The sequence below is a fragment of the Somniosus microcephalus genome, chromosome 3 (assembly GCF_052327205.1).
Source record: "Somniosus microcephalus isolate GS21.2 chromosome 3, FLI_Smic_1.0, whole genome shotgun sequence".
Taxonomy (NCBI): domain Eukaryota; kingdom Metazoa; phylum Chordata; class Chondrichthyes; order Squaliformes; family Somniosidae; genus Somniosus; species Somniosus microcephalus.
The window spans coordinates 170,796,280-170,809,932 of record NC_140989.1 but is presented as its reverse complement, the minus strand read 5'-3'; the positions used below and the strand labels follow the sequence as shown (position 1 = coordinate 170,809,932).

The 13,653-nt window shown below is 44.4% G+C and overlaps 1 long non-coding RNA gene across 1 annotated transcript; it reads left to right on the top strand.

Annotated features, from left to right (window-relative positions):
* The first annotated feature begins 1,710 nt into the window (after positions 1–1,710).
* Positions 1,711–3,056, top strand: LOC147121542 (uncharacterized). Its single transcript, XR_015075401.1, has 2 exons — positions 1,711–2,363; positions 2,579–3,056. It is a non-coding gene; the product is annotated as an uncharacterized LOC147121542 (long non-coding RNA).
* Positions 3,057–13,653: the final 10,597 nt, after the last annotated feature.

Here is a 13,653-nt window from a genome sequence, read left to right as displayed (position 1 = left end):
AGCAACTGGGGGGAAGAGAGAGAGCGACGGGGGGAAGAGAGAGAGAGCGACTGGGGGGAAGAGAGAGGGCGACTGGGGGGAAGAGAGAGAGCGACTGGGGGGAAGAGAGGGGGGGAAAGAGTGGGGGGAGGGGAGGGGGGGAAAGAGTGGGGGGAGGGGAGGGGAGGGGGTGCCCGGCGGTGCCGAGGCTTTTTTGAGGGCATGTTGTTGTTGGAAGAGAGAGAGGGAGCGACTGGCGGGAAGAGAGAGAGAGAAGGAGAGAGAGGGAGAGAGAGAGAGGGGGAAGGAGAGGGAGGGAAGGAGAGAGAGAGAGAGAGGGAAGGAGAGAGAGAGAGAGGGAAGGAGAGAGAGAGGGAAGGAGAGAGAGAGAGAGGGAAGGAGAGAGAGAGAGAGATGGAAGGAGAGAGAGAGAGAGGGAAGGAGAGAGAGAGAGAGGGAAGGAGAGAGAGAGAGAGGGAAGGAGAGAGAGAGGGAGGGAAGGAGAGAGAGAGGGAGCGCTCTCTCTCTCTTCCCCCCCCCCAGTCGCTCTCTCTCTTCCCCCCCAGTCGCTCTCTCTCTCTCTCTCTCTCTCTCTCTCTCTCTTCCAACAACATGCCCTCGAAAAAGCCTCGGCACCGCCGGGCACCCCCAGCTAGTATATATATAAAAGACCTCTTCTGTCTGTCTGGATGTCTGTCCGTCTGTCCGTTCTCTATACATTTGAAAGTTATAGAGCGTCCTGACGCACCCGTCGCCTCAAAAGAAAGCTTGCGATTCCGGACCGGTCATAGGCCTATTTACGTTTCGGCCGGACAAAAATCGCGCCCGCAGTATCCGAAAAACGTTCAACATTCCGCTCATTAGCATCTCATTAGCCACGGGTCCACCAATCGTATGGCGGGTTCCTGGCGCGTGCCATCCTACAGTTGAGTGTCGAGTGACTTGACGATTGACCAATCCTACGCTTCGGTGACCTGACCGGTCGACCAATCGGTGCGTGTGTGGGCGGGCCTTATCCTTCTGAACCGAGGTGAGTGGCCGCCATCTTCCTTCCATTCTCTTTCCTGCTTACTCCCTCTTTCTTTTAAAATATACATTTCCAGCAAAATAAAATTGAATTTATTAAATTGTTTTAAAAAAACTTCATTCATTTGTAAATATCTTTTCTAACCTGAACATTCTTTTTCCTACCTTTTCCCGTTTTTTTGTTAGGCCTGAAAGCCTGGGCCTTTCTTGCCCAGCCAGGCCCGAGCTAGGGCTTCTGCTAAGCTCCTCACCCCCCCCCCGTCACGTTACCCGGGGCAACGGCGTCAGCCACGAGGGTCAGGGTGCGCGCGCAGCAGGAGCAGGTGAGACGCGGCGTCGGATCTCGGCCTTGGTGAGCGGGAAGGGTTACCCCGGCAACCAGAGCCGCAATCGGCGGACTTCAAGCCGGCTTGGCCGGGGGGGGGCGGGGCTCGGAGAGCGGGGCGGGGCGGCTGGTGCTTGGAGAGCGGGGCTCTCGGCCGGGGGGGGCGGGGCTCGGAGAGTGGGGCTCTCGGCCGGTGGGGGCGGGGCTCGGAGAGCGGGGCTCTCGGCCGGGGGGGGCGGGGCTCGGAGAGCGGGGCTCTCGGCCAGGGGGGGCGGGGCTCGGAGAGCGGGGCTCTCGGCCGGGGGGGGGCGGGGCTCGGAGAGCGTGGCTCTCGGCCGGGGCGGGGCTCGGAGAGCGCGGCTCTCGGCGGGGCGGCGCGGCAGGGTTACCCCGGCAACCGGGCGTGGCCACAGAACCACAGAAACCCCACAGTGCAGATAGAGGCCATTTCGGCCCATCAGCCTCAAGCCCTCCCTTCGTCCCTCCCCCCCCGCCCTCACTCCCTCCCCCCCCCGCCCTCACTCCCTCCCCCCTTCCCCTTCCTCCCCCCCTCCCTTCCCCCCCCCGGGAGGGAGGGCGCCGACCTCGGGAGGGAGGGACGTTAGGATTGGTCAACAGCTAATCAGCGGATTTAGTCTGTTTTTTGAACATTTTTTAAAAGTAAACACGACTATGACACTCCCCTGATTGTTCAACGGCTAATGAGGTTTGCAATTCACCTACTGTTTCTCTCAACAACAACAAAGAGAGAAAGAGAGAGACTGGGGGGAGAGAGAGAGACAGAGACAGAGAGAGAGAGAGAGAGCGTTGTTGAGAGAAACAGTCGGTGAATTGCAAACCTCAAACTCACTAATTGTTTGTACACAAATATCCTACAAAGTAATTTCACTGCCTTAAAAGTTTTTTTCCCCTTTTTGTATATGATTTTCTCCTTGCTTAATCAAACATTCAATGTTGCCTCATCAGGAATCGCTGCAACTCTTCTCCAAGGAGGTCGCACTGCCCACTCAAATAGAAAGCTGAATGCTTTCAGGTAAGATGCAGTGTTATCCTGTACAGCATGCAATATAACAGATAATATGCTTTAACACACACCAGCACGGTTAATCTCAACTTTAACTAAAGAGAAAGGTGTAAAATAACACCAATATATCCCACCAAGTAATTTCACTGCCTTAAAAGTATTTTTCTCCTTTTTGTGTATGATTTTCTCCTTGCTTAATCAAACATTCAATGTTGCCTCATCAGGAATCGCTGCAACTCTGCTCCAAGGTGGTCGCACCGCCCACTCAACCTTTGCTCTCCCTCTGGATCTGACAAGATTCATTGCACTGGCTGTTGCCTCATCAGGAACCGCTGCAACTTTTCTCCAAGGAGGTCACACTGCCCACTCAACCTTTGCTCTCCCTCTGGATCTGACAAGACAACAACACCCAGTGTGTAACATTAGCAAAGGAACTGGTGCTGCTTAGCTGCTTCAAAAGTTTAAGCTCATTGTGTGGGATGAGTACAAAGGCCCACAAGAGGGCGCTTGAAGCACTCAACAGAACTCTTATTGATTATAAAATCACTCTGTACACTCTGTACAATACCAAACCTATTAGGTTTTCAAACTTTTACCAGAAGGAGTATTCACTTAGTCTTTGGTTGTAACTCCAGCATATTGTAAAATGTTCTATTGTTCTACATTATTGAAATAAATGTTCACTGTTGATTTCTAAACTGACCTGTAAATGTCTGCGATTGTATCTTTTATTTCACTATTCAACTCATTCACTGAATCTTTGTGAATAATGTAATATCACTCCTGGTGCTTGGGAAGAGTTCTTCAATCCCAACAGTTTTATAAACAGCTTTATAAACATGGCACAGATTTCTTGAGTTCCCCCTCCCTCCCAAACCGCTTCCCCCCAATCCCTTTCTCTCCTTCCCGCCCCCCCCCGCCTCCCCTGCTCTCTCTCTTCCCCCTAACTCGCGCTCTCTCTCTCTTCCCCCCAACTCGCTCTCTCTCTTCCAACAGCAACATGCCCTCGAGAAAGCCTCAGCACCGCCGGGCTCCCCCAGCTATTCTATATATATAAAAGACCTCTTCTGTCTGTCTGGATGTCTGTCTGGATGTCTGTCTGTCCGTGCTCTATACGTTTGAAAGTTATAGAGCGTACCGACGCACGCGTCGCCTCAAAAGAAAGCTTGCGATTCCGGACCGGTCATAGGCGTATTTACGTTTCGGCCGGACAAAAATCGCGCCCGCGGTATCCAAAAAACGTTCAGCGTTCCGCTCATTAGCATCTCATTAGCGACCGTGTGACGTCGAGGTCTACCAATCGTACGGCGGGTTCCTGGCGCGTGCCATCCTACAGTTGAGTGTCGAGTGACTTGATGATTGACCAATCCTACGCTTCGGTGACCTGACCGGTCGACCAATCGGTGTGTGTGTGGGCGGGCCTTATCCTTCTGAACCGAGGTGAGTGGCCGCCATCTTGCTTCCATTCTTTTTCCTGCTTTCTGCGTCTTTCTTTTCAAATATACATTTCCAGCAAACTAAAATGAATTTATTAAATTGTTTTAAAAAAAACTTCATTCTTTAGATGGGGTGTAATCTCACTCTTTAGATGGGGTGTAATCTCACTCTTTAGAGGGGGTGTAATCTCACTCTTTAGATGGGGTGTAATCTCACTCTTTAGATGGGGTGTAATCTCACTCTTTAGATGGGGTGTAATCTCATTCTTTAGATGGGGTGTAATCTCACTCTTTATATGGAGTGAAATCTCACTCTTTACATGGAGTGTAATCTCACTCTTTAGATGGGGTGTAATCTCACTCTTTAGATGGGGTGTAATCTCACTCTTTAGATGGGGTGTAATCTCATTCTTTAGATGGGGTGTCATCTCACTCTTTAGATGGGATGTAATCTCACTGTTTAGATGGGGTGTAATCTCACTCTTTAGATGGGGTGTAATCTCACTCTTTAGATGGGGTGTAATCTCACTCTTTAGATGGGGTGTAATCTCATTCTTCAGATGGGGTGTAATCTCACTCTTTAGATGGAGTGTAATCTCACTCTTTAGATGGGGTGTCATCTCACTCTTTAGATGGGATGTAATCTCACACTTTAGATGGGGTGTAATCTCACTCTTTCGATGGGGTGTAATCTCACTCTTTAGAAGGGGTGTAATCTCACTCTTTAGATGGGGTGTAATCTCACTCTTTAGATGGGGTGTAATCTCACTCTTTAGATGGGGTGTAATCTCACACTTTAGATGGGGTGTAATCTCACTCTTTAGATGGGGTGTAATCTCACTCTTTAGATGAGGTGTAATCTCACTCTTTAGATGGGGTGTAATCTCACTCTTTAGATGAGGTGTAATCTCACTCTTTAGATGGGGTGTAATCTCACTCTTTAGATGGGATGTAATCTCACTCTTTAGATGGGGTGTAATCTCATTCTTTAGATGGTGTGTAATCTCACTCTTTAGATGGGGTGTAATCTCACTCTTTATATGGAGTGTAATCTCACTCTTTAGATGGAGTGTAATCTCACACTTTAGATGGGGTGTAATCTCACTCTTTAGATGGGGTGTAATCTCACTCTTTAGATGGGGTGTAATCTCACTCTTTAGATGGGGTGTAATCTCACTCTTTAGATGGGGTGTAATCTCACACTTTAGATGGGGTGTAATCTCACTCTTTAGATGGGGTGTAATCTCACTCTTTAGATGGGGTGTAATCTCACTCTTTAGATGGGGTGTAATCTCACTCTTTAGATGGAGTGTAATCTCACTCTTTAGATGGAGTGTAATCTCACTCTTTAGATGGGGTGTAATCTCACTCTTTAGATGGGGTGTAATCTCACTCTTTAGATAGGGTGTAATCTCACTCTTTAGATGGGGTGTAATCTGACGCTTTAGATGGAGTGTAATCTCACTCTTTAGATGGGGTGTAATCTCACTCTTTAGATGGGGTGTAATCTCACTCTTTAGATGGGGTGTAATCTCACTCTTTAGATGGGGTGTAATCTCACTCTTTAGGTGGGGTGTAATCTCACGCTTTAGATGGAGTGTAATCTCGCTCTTTAGATGGGGTGTAATCTCACTCTTTAGATGGGGTGTAATCTCACTCTTTAGATGGGGTGTAATCTCACTCTTTAGATGGGGTGTAATCTCACTCTTTAGATGGGGTGTAATCTCACGCTTTAGATGGGGTGTAATCTCACTCTTTAGATGGGGTGTAATCTCACTCTTTAGATGGGGTGTAATCTCACTCTTTAGATGGAGTGTAATCTCACTCTTTAGATGGGGTGTAATCTCACTCATTAGATGGGGTGTAATCTCACTCTTTAGATGGGGTGTAATCTCACTCTTTAGATGGGGTGTAATCTCACTCTTTAGATGGGGTGTAATCTCACTCTTTAGATGCGGTGTAATCTCACTCTTTAGATGCGGTGTAATCTCACTCTTTAGATGGGGTGTAATCTCACTCTTTAGATGGGGTGTAATCTCACTCTTTAGATGGGGTGTAATCTCACTCTTTAGATGGGGTGTAATTTCCCTCTTAAGATGGGGTGTAATCTCACTCTTTAGATGGAGTGTAAACTCACTCTTTAGATGGGGTGTAATCTCACTCTTTAGATGGGGTGTAATCTCACTCTTTAGATGGGGTGTAATCTCACTCTTTAGATGGAGTGTAATCTCACTCTTTAGATGGGGTGTAATCTCACTCTTTAGATGGGGTGTAATCTCACTCTTTAGATGGGGTGTAATCTCACTCTTTATATGGAGTGTAATCTCACTCTTTAGATGGAGTGTAATCTCACACTTTAGATGGGGTGTAATCTCACTCTTTAGATGGGGTGTAATCTCACTCTTTAGATGGGGTGTAATCTCACTCTTTAGATGGGGTGTAATCTCACTCTTTAGATGGAGTGTAATCTCACACTTTACATGGGGTGTAATCTCACTCTTTAGATGGGGTGTAATCTCACTCTTTAGATGGGGTGTAATCTCACTCTTTAGATGGAGTGTAATCTCACTCTTTAGATGGAGTGTAATCTCACTCTTTAGATGGGGTGTAATCTCACTCTTTAGATGGGGTGTAATCTCACTCTTTAGATGGGGTTTAATCTCACTCTTTAGATAGGGTGTAATCTCACTCTTTAGATGGGGTGTAATCTCACTCTTTAGATGGGGTGTAATCTGACGCTTTAGATGGAGTGTAATCTCACTCTTTAGATGGGGTGTAATCTCACTCTTTAGATGGGGTGTAATCTCACTCTTTAGATGGGGTGTAATCTCACTCTTTAGGTGGGGTGTAATCTCACGCTTTAGATGGAGTGTAATCTCACTCTTTAGATGGGGTGTAATCTCACTCTTTAGGTGGGGTGCAATCTCACGCTTTAGATGGAGTGTAATCTCGCTCTTTAGATGGGGTGCAATCTCACGCTTTAGATGGAGTGTAATCTCGCTCTTTAGATGGGATGTAATCTCACTCTTTAGATGGGGTGTAATCTCACTCTTTAGATGGAGTGTAATCTCACTCTTTAGATGGGGTGTAATCTCACTCTTTAGATGGGGTGTAATCTCACTCTTTAGGTGGGGTGTAATCTCACGCTTTAGATGGAGTGTAATCTCACTCTTTAGATGGGGTGTAATCTCACTCTTTAGATGGGGTGTAATCTCACTCTTTAGATGGGGTGTAATCTCACCCTTTAGATGGGGTGTAATCTCACCCTTTAGATGGGGTGTAATCTCACTCTTTAGATGGGGTGTAATCTCACTCTTTAGATGGGGTGTAATCTCACTCTTTAGATGGGGTGTAATCTCACTCTTTAGATGCGGTGTAATCTCACTCTTTAGATGGAGTGTAATCTCACTCTTTAGATGCGGTGTAATCTCACTCTTTAGATGGGGTGTAATCTCACTCTTTAGATGGGGTGTAATCTCACTCTTTAGATGGGGTGTAATCTCACTCTTTAGATGGGGTGTAATTTCACTCTTAAGATGGGGTGTAAACTCACTCTTTAGATGGGGTGTAATCTCACTCTTTAGATGGGGTGTAATCTCACTCTTTAGATGGGGTGTAATCTCACTCTTTAGATGGAGTGTAATCTCACTCTTTAGATGGAGTGTAATCTCACTCTTTAGATGGAGTGTAATCTCACTCTTTAGATGGGGTGTAATCTCACTCTTTAGATGGGGTGTAATCTCACTCTTTAGATGGAGTGTAATCTCACTCTTTAGATGGAGTGTAATCTCACTCTTTAGATGGAGTGTAATCTCACTCTTTAGATGGAGTGTAATCTCACTCTTTAGATGGAGTGTAATCTCACTCTTTAGATGGGGTGTAATCTCACTCTTTAGATGGGGTGCAATCTCACTCTTTAGATGGGGTGTAATCTCACTCTTTAGATGGAGTGTAATATCACTCTTTAGATGGGGTGTAATCTCACTCTTTAGATGGAGTGTAATCTCACTCTTTAGATGGAGTGTAATCTCACTCTTTAGATGGAGTGTAATCTCACTCTTTAGATGGGGTGTAATCTCACTCTTTAGATGGGGTGCAATCTCACTCTTTAGATGGGGTGTAATCTCACTCTTTAGATGGAGTGTAATATCACTCTTTAGATGGGGTGTAATCTCACTCTTTAGATGGAGTGTAATCTCACTCTTTAGATGGGGTGTAATCTCACTCTTTAGATGGGGTGTAATCTCACTCTTTAGATGGGGTGTAATCTCACTCTTTAGATGAGGTGTAATCTCACTCTTTAGATGAGGTGTAATCTCACCCTTTATATGGAGTGTAATCTCATTCTTTAGATGGGGTGTAATCTCTCTCTTTAGATGGGGTGTAATCTCACTCTTTAGATGGAGTGTAATCTCACCCTTTATATGGAGTGTAATCTCATTCTTTAGATGGGGTGTAATCTCTCTCTTTAGATGAGGTGTAATCTCACTCTTTAGATGAGGTGTAATCTCACCCTTTATATGGAGTGTAATCTCATTCTTTAGATGGGGTGTAATCTCACTCTTTAGATGGGGTGTAATCTCACTCTTTAGATGGAGTGTAATCTCACTCTTTAGATGGAGTGTAATCTCACTCTTTAGATGGGTTGTAATCTCACTCTTTAGATGGGGTGTAATCTCACTCTTTAGATGGGGTGTAATCTCACTCTTTAGATGGAGTGTAATCTCACTCTTTAGATGGGGTGTAATCTCACTCTTTAGATGGGGTGTAATCTCACTCTTTAGATGGGGTGTAATCTCACTCTTTAGATGGGGTGTAATCTCATTCTTTAGATGGGGTGTAATCTCACTCTTTAGATGGGGTGTAATCTCACTCTTTAGATGGGGTGTAATCTCACTCTTTAGATGGGTTGTAATCTCACTCTTTAGATGGGGTGTAATCTCACTCTTTAGATGGAGTGTAATCTCACTCTTTAGATGGGGTGTAATCTCACTCTTTAGATGGGGTGTAATCTCACTCTTTAGATGGGGTGTAATCTCACTCTTTAGATGGGGTGTAATCTCACTCTTTAGATGGGGTGTAATCTCACTCTTTAGATGGGGTGTAATCTCATTCTTTAGATGGGGTGCAATCTCACTCTTTATATGGAGTGAAATCTCACTCTTTAGATGGAGTGTAATCTCACTCTTTAGATGGGGTGTAATCTCACTCTTTAGATGGGGTGTAATCTCACTCTTTAGATGGGGTGTAATCTCATTCTTTAGATGGGGTGTCATCTCACTCTTTAGATGGGATGTAATCTCACTCTTTAGATGGGGTGTAATCTCACTCTTTAGATGGGGTGTAATCTCACTCTTTAGATGGGGTGTAATCTCACTCTTTAGATGGGGTGTAATCTCACTCTTTATATGGAGTGAAATCTCACTCTTTAGATGGGGTGTAATCTCACTCTTTAGATGGGGTGTCATCTCACTCTTTAGATGGGGTGTAATCTCACTCTTTAGATGGGGTGTAATCTCATTCTTTAGATGGGGTGTAATCTCACTCTTTAGATGGGGTGTAATCTCACTCTTTAGATGGGGTGTAATCTCACTCTTTAGATGGGGTGTAATCTCATTCTTTAGATGGGGTGTAATCTCACTCTTTAGATGGAGTGTAATCTCACTCTTTAGATCGGGTGTAATCTCACTCTTTAGATGGGGTGTAATCTCATTCTTTAGATGGGGTGTAATCTCACTCTTTAGATGGGGTGTAATCTCACTCTTTAGATGGGGTGTAATCTCACTCTTTAGATGGGGTGTAATCTCATTCTTTAGATGGGGTGTAATCTCACTCTTTAGATGGGGTGTAATCTCACTCTTTAGATGGGGTGTAATCTCATTCTTTAGATGGGGTGTAATCTCATTCTTTAGATGGGGTGTAATCTCACTCTTTAGATGGAGTGTAATCTCACTCTTTAGATGGGGTGTCATCTCACTCTTTAGATGGGGTGTAATCTCACTCTTTCGATGGGGTGTAATCTCACTCTTTAGATGGTGTGTAATCTCACACTTTAGATGGGGTGTAATCTCACTCTTTAGATGGGGTGTAATCTCACTCTTTAGATGGGGTGTAATCTCACTCTTTAGATGGGGTGTAATCTCACTCTTTTGATGGGGTGTAATCTCACTCTTTAGATGGGGTGTAATCTCACTCTTTAGATGGGGTGTAATCTCACTCTTTAGATGAGGTGTAATCTCACTCTTTAGATGGGGTGTAATCTCACTCTTTAGATGAGGTGTAATCTCACTCTTTAGATGGGGTGTAATCTCATTCTTTATATGGAGTGTAATCTCACTCTTTAGATGGGATGTAATCTCACTCTTTAGATGGGGTGTAATCTCATTCTTTAGATGGTGTGTAATCTCACTCTTTAGATGGGGTGTAATCTCACTCTTTATATGGAGTGTAATCTCACTCTTTAGATGGGGTGTAATCTCATTCTTTAGATGGTGTGTAATCTCACTCTTTAGATGGGGTGTAATCTCACTCTTTATATGGAGTGTAATCTCACTCTTTAGATGGAGTGTAATCTCACACTTTAGATGGGGTGTAATCCCACTCTTTAGATGAGGTGTAATCTCACTCTTTAGATGGGGTGTAATCTCACTCTTTAGATGAGGTGTAATCTCACTCTTTAGATGGGGTGTAATCTCATTCTTTATATGGAGTGTAATCTCACTCTTTAGATGGGATGTAATCTCACTCTTTAGATGGGGTGTAATCTCACTCTTTATATGGAGTGTAATCTCACTCTTTAGATGGAGTGTAATCTCACTCTTTAGATGGGGTGTAATCTCACTCTTTAGATGGGATGTAATCTCACTCTTTAGATGGGGTGTAATCTCACTCTTTATATGGAGTGTAATCTCACTCTTTAGATGGGATGTAATCTCACTCTTTAGATGGGGTGTAATCTCACTCTTTATATGGAGTGTAATCTCACTCTTTAGATGGGGTGTAATCTCACTCTTTAGATGGGGTGTAATCTCACACTTTAGATGGGGTGTAATCTCACTCTTTAGATGGGGTGTAATCTCACTCTTTAGATGGAGTGTAATCTCACTCTTTAGATGGGGTGTAATCTCACTCTTTAGATGGGGTGTAATCTCACTCTTTAGATGGGGTGTAATCTCACTCTTTAGATGGGGTGTAATCTCACTCTTTAGATGGGGTGTAATCTCACTCTTTAGATGGGGTGTAATCTCACACTTTAGATGGGGTGTAATCTCACTCTTTAGATGGGGTGTAATCTCACACTTTAGATGGGGTGTAATCTCACTCTTTAGATGGGGTGTAATCTCACTCTTTAGATGGGGTGTAATCTCACTCTTTAGATGGGGTGTAATCTCACTCTTTAGATGGGGTGTAATCTCACTCTTTAGATGGGGTGTAATCTCACTCTTTAGATGGGGTGTAATCTCACTCTTTAGATGGGGTGTAATCTCACACTTTAGATGGGGTGTAATCTCACACTTTAGATGGGGTGTAATCTCACTCTTTAGATGGGGTGTAATCTCACTCTTTAGATGGGGTGTAATCTCACTCTTTAGATGGAGTGTAATCTCTCTCTTTACATGGGGTGTAATCTCACCCTTTAGATGGGGTGTAATCTCACTCTTTAGATGGAGTGTAATCTCTCTCTTTACATGGGGTGTAATCTCACCCTTCAGATGGGGTGTAATCTCACTCTTTAGATGGAGTGTAATCTCACTCTTTAGATGGGGTGTAATCTCACCCTTTAGATGGGGTGTAATCTCACTCTTTAGATGGGGTGTAATCTCACCCTTTAGATGGGGTGTAATCTCACTCTTTAGATGGAGTGTAATCTCTCTCTTTACATGGGGTGTAATCTCACCCTTCAGATGGGGTGTAATCTCACACTTTAGATGGGGTGTAATCTCACTCTTTAGATGGGGTGTAATCTCACTCTTTAGATGGGGTGTAATCTCACTCTTTAGATGGAGTGTAATCTCTCTCTTTACATGGGGTGTAATCTCACCCTTTAGATGGGGTGTAATCTCACTCTTTAGATGGAGTGTAATCTCTCTCTTTACATGGGGTGTAATCTCACCCTTCAGATGGGGTGTAATCTCACACTTTAGATGGGGTGTAATCTCACACTTTAGATGGGGTGTAATCTCACTCTTTAGATGGGGTGTAATCTCACTCTTTAGATGGGGTGTAATCTCACTCTTTAGATGGAGTGTAATCTCTCTCTTTACATGGGGTGTAATCTCACCCTTTAGATGGGGTGTAATCTCACTCTTTAGATGGGGTGCAATCTCTCTCTTTACATGGGGTGTAATCTCACCCTTTAGATGGGGTGTAATCTCACTCTTTAGATGGGGTGTAATCTCACTCTTTAGATGGGGTGTAATCTCACTCTTTAGATGGAGTGTAATCTCACTCTTTAGATGGGGTGTAATCTCACTCTTTAGATGGAGTGTAATCTCACTCTTTAGATGGGGTGCAATCTCACTCTCTAGATGGGGTGTAATCTCACTCTTTAGATGGGGTGTAATCTCACACATTAGATGGGGTGTAATCTCACACTTTAGATGGGGTGTAATCTCACTCTTTAGATGGAGTGTAATCTCACTCTTTAGATGGGGTGTAATCTCACTCTTTAGATGGGGTGTTGTTACGTCCATGTATAATGAGACACAGACTGCGGAGAACGGTACAACAGGTGTTTACTCAACGTGGCTCACACTGCAACTGAACTGTACAAATTACTACTCAGGCTATATACAGGTGTGGTCACTGCCGGTACTGCAGTATACATGAGTTGTAAAAGATAGTTCCCCACTTAAAGGTATATACATTACAATTCCTCCCCTTTTAGATTAACAGTACCATAACACTCATTTAACAATTAAATATCAAACTAATTACAATTAACACTTTTAACATGCAACATTAGCTGAAAATAGTCTATTTATATATTCAATCTTTGGGGAGGCTTCCTGAGCATAAGAACATAAGAAATAGGAGCAGGAGTAGGCCAATCGTCCCCTCGAGCCTGCTCCGCCATTCAATAAGATCATGGCTGATCTGATCCTAACCGCCAATCTACTTTCACAGAACCATCTCCTAAATCTAACAGAATTAGACACACGAAATAGGAGCAGGATCAGGCTACACGGCCCCTGGGCCCGCTCCGCTACCCACAGGGCCATGTCCGATCCGAACCTAGACTCATGTCCAAATTCCTGCCCGCTCCCTGTAACCCTTAATTCTCTTTACTTCTCGGAAACTGTCTATTTCTGTTTTAAATTTATGTAATGATGTAGCTTCTACAGCTTTTTGGGGCAGCATATTCCATGGACCTACCACCCTCTGAGTGACGTAGTTCCTCCTCATCTCAATTTTGAAAGAGCAGCCCCTTATTCTAAGACTATGCCCCCTAGTTCTAGTTTCACCCATCATCGGGAACATCCTCCCCGCATCCACCCGATCCAACCCCTTCACAATCTTATATGTTTCAATAAGATCGCCTCTCATTCTTCTGAACTCCAATGAGTAGAGTCCCAATCTACTCAACCTCTCCTCATATGTCCATCCCCTCATCCCCGGGATTAACCGAGTGAACCTTCTTTGTACTGACTCGACAGCAAGTATGTCTTTTCTTAAGTATGGACACCAAAACTGTACGCAGTATTCCAGGTGCGGTCTCACCAATACCTTGTACAACTGAAGCAATACCTCCCTATTTTTATATTGTATCCCCCTAGCAATGAAAGCCAACATTCCATTGGCCTTCTTAATCACTTGCTGCACCTGCATAATAACCTTTTGAGTTTCGTGCACCAGGACCCCCA